Source organism: Penaeus monodon, unplaced genomic scaffold (assembly GCF_015228065.2).
Source record: "Penaeus monodon isolate SGIC_2016 unplaced genomic scaffold, NSTDA_Pmon_1 PmonScaffold_69, whole genome shotgun sequence".
Classification (NCBI taxonomy): Eukaryota; Metazoa; Arthropoda; class Malacostraca; order Decapoda; family Penaeidae; genus Penaeus; species Penaeus monodon.
In genome coordinates, this window is record NW_023661994.1 from 47,739 (window position 1) to 51,410 (window position 3,672).

The 3,672-nt window shown below is 38.7% G+C and overlaps 1 long non-coding RNA gene across 1 annotated transcript; it reads left to right on the forward strand.

The window, feature by feature from the left end:
- The first annotated feature begins 1,139 nt into the window (after positions 1-1,139).
- Positions 1,140-1,711, forward strand: LOC119571565. Its single transcript, XR_005228610.1, has 2 exons — positions 1,140-1,287; positions 1,488-1,711. It is a non-coding gene; the product is annotated as an uncharacterized LOC119571565 (long non-coding RNA).
- The last annotated feature ends 1,961 nt before the right edge of the window (positions 1,712-3,672 follow it).

A 3,672-nucleotide genomic window follows, 5' to 3' on the forward strand; every position in this document is an offset into this window, starting at 1 on the left:
CTCTAATGAAACTTAAATTCCTGAAAGTTTAAGGAAGCGACAAGACACCAAGCAGATGCAAATCAAGTGTTAGATTCTGTTCGCAACATCCTAACCAAGATTAACCGCTTCAGGAGCAGGTGAATCAAGCGGAATTGCATCAGCGAAGGTGTGAGAGTGAGGCGAGGGACCATGAAGCCGAGAAGGAAGGTCTTAACGAGCAAATCGCAGATCTCAGGAACGCAGTGCAACTTTACAGGTGAGTTGTCGACTGTGTGATCAAATACAGACTTGCAGTTATATTTCGTTACATGCATGTGGATGATATGTTAATCGATGCATGTGTGTATATTCTTAGGTTGGTACTGCATAGACATATGAAGCGCGAGTGTAGGTTTGTGTATTGTAAATGGACAGACGAGTCGAAGTGAAAAAAACAGGAAAACACTCGAGAGAGAGCAAGACAGTGACAGACAGAAAGGGATAGATCAAAAAGATAGAGTGAATGAGGGAGGAAGGAAGAGAAAGATACAGAGAGGTGATAGATAGAAAGAGACAGTGGGATATAGAAAGAGAAAGAAAGATGTGTTAATATAGAGGTAAATAGAAAGCGAGATAGAGACAGAGGGGAATATATAAACAGAGAAAAAATGAGGTAGGGGAAGAAGATCCGAGGGGGGGGGTGATAGATACATGTATACACTCAGAGGCGGATAAATAAATAGATAAAGAGATAGATAGAGAAAGAGAGAGAGGATAAAGAGGGGAACAAAGATCGTCTGGAAGAAGAAGGGTGCAAGAATCGAGCGCTGACGAGGCAAATCCGAGAGAAGGAGAGCGAGCTCACACAAGCCGAGGTAAGTTCTCTGTTTGGAAACCAAGGAACCGTTGATATGGGCGCACGCTAATAGGAATAGATAATGCTTATCGTCAACAAACACACGTCTTTCGAGACAGTTCTCATAAAAGCGTTGGTTTCCAGGCAAAGCACAATGAAAGGGTGAAAAGTCTCAAAAGAAGGGAGAAGAGGAAAGAGGAAGAGGCAGCCAAAACGAGAAGCGAGCTTGAGAAGAAGCTAAGGAGACGAGACAAGACGATTGAGGACCTCAAGGTAGGGGCGAGCTGGTCCTTCTCACACACGCTTTGATGGTGGGAGTAACCGAATAAATGCTAATGTCTGATAATGCCAAAAATGGAAAATAACCTAAGAATTGATGTTGTTTCCAGAAAAAGCTTAGTGATCAGGAAGAGGAAAGAGAAATGGACTCGCAACTCGAAGAGGAAGACAGCGTGTTAAAGCGAATTATGGTAAGTGTGTCACGCGTCGACACATATCCCTCTCCGTCGGGTGAAATGAAAGCTCATTTGTAAGCAGTTAAGGCCTTCAGAGCTGACAGCTTCCTTTAGGAGAGAAAGAGGAGAGAAAAGGAGGCAAGGGGTCATATCTTATCAAACGGTTATGAAAAGTAACAGAAGATACATATAATTTTCTCGTTTGTTAATTTCAGAGGCAATTAGGAGAGCAAGAAGAGAAAATGAAATACGTTTTTTCTTCGATGGGAGATTTACATTTGAGTGAAATTGAGGCAAGTGATTCATCGACTCAGATAGTTTCTATGAATACCTATGTTTCTATGAATGTATATGTATAAATATATACAAAAAACAACCCTCCCTGACCAGGACTCGAACCTAGGTCACTCCAGGTCAGAACCGGAGGACCAGTGCTAAACCAACTATGCCACACGATCCACTAAAAGGAGTGTGTAACTAGGATCTCACTAGCTCCATAGATATTACCTATCTACTCATACATGAGTAATAATAGCGAGGTTTTACACACATTCCCCGTGGGCAATCGGTGGAAATTTATTTACACACACACAGACACACACACATACACATATATATATGTGTGTGTGTGTGTGTATATATATATATATATATATATATATATATATATATATATATATATATATATGTATGTATATATATATATATATATATATATATATATATATATATATATATATATATATATATATATATATATGTTTGTATATATATATAAATTAATATGTATATATAAATTTATATATATACATATATATGTGTATATACGTGTGTTTCTTTCTGTGTATATGTTACTAACGCGCTTTCTCTCCTGCCGGACCTGCAGCCACCCCGCGACCCTGAGCTGACGGGCACAGGCCAACTCTCGACCTTAGGCAGGAGGAGGAGGGCCCAAGGAGCAGCGGGCAGCGACGAGACTCCGCCAGCAGCTTCCGCTGACGGGGCTAGGGGAGCAGCAGGCGGGAGAGGCAAGCCTCAGCAAGCAGCTAGCAGCAGAGGCAAGGCTAAGAAAGCACCAGAAAACGACGAGCCTGTGCAAGCCGCAGGCAAGGCTGGGCGTCCGGAAGCAGCAGGCAGGAGGGAAAGGGTAGGGCGAAAGGCAGACAGGAGGGCCAAGTCTAAGGGGGTAGCCGACAGGGACCAGTCGCCACAAGAAGACGACAGGGTCGAGTCGCCACAAGTAGACGAAAGGAACGAATTGGCAAGAGGAAACAGCGACGAATCGCCACAAGAAGACGACAGCGACGAGTCAGTGTGATTTCATCCAACTTTGTAAAGATCGTGTGTAAAATAACTAATAAATATGTAGAGTATATTTATCTTTTTCTCGTCCTTTTCCAAACGTTTAAAAATGATACTACTAATAATAATCAAAATTATTACATTAATGATAATGGAAAGAATACAGACAATGATTATGAAGATGATACAGACAATGATTATGAAAATGATACAGACAATGATAATTATGATGATAATGAAATCGAAAAATATGATAGTGAAAATTATATTCTTCATGATATAAAGAAATTTGACAATAATTAAGATTTGAAGAGGAATAAGAGAGGAAGAGACAAGAGAGAGAGGAGGAGAGAGAGCAGGGCAATCGAGGGGCAGGTCATGAGAAGCCAAGGGGTCAGGCGGTCAGGCCAAGTGGCCAGCATAAGAGAGCAGTCTAAGAATGTGTGAAGTGAGAGACGGACGGCATAATAATAAGAAAAAATGTCAAGTATATATATATATATATATATATATATATATATATATATATATATATATATATATATATATATATATATAATATATATATATATATATATATATATTATATATATAATATATGTATATGTAGCGTCGTCGTCTGGTCGTGTGTGCCCGACGCGCTATTGATATAACAGTCTACGTTGAAACTGGAAGGTAGCTCTGGCCGCTCGTTTTCAACTCTGTTTTTAATTAATTATAATTAAATATATCTATTGATAATGCTCTCACATTAGATCATCCATTCATTTACCATTTTCAATTTAATTTAATTTCCATTATTTAATTATATGCGTGTTCATAATGTGCTCATTACACAGATTCCTATGTTCATACGTATATACCGTATTTCATTGTAAATATAATTATTTGCTTTGTTGGTTATCTTTATATTTTAAAAGGCTGACTGGTTGGACTGCAGCATAGGATCATGATACTTAATTACCGGTTATTGATTTATCAAATAATCGTAAGTTACAAATATATATTTCACTCGTGCCACAAGAAAATGAATACTCTTTATCCATTCTTTCCTACTTGCGAAAAATACTTAGCTAATGATTATTTTCATGATATCCG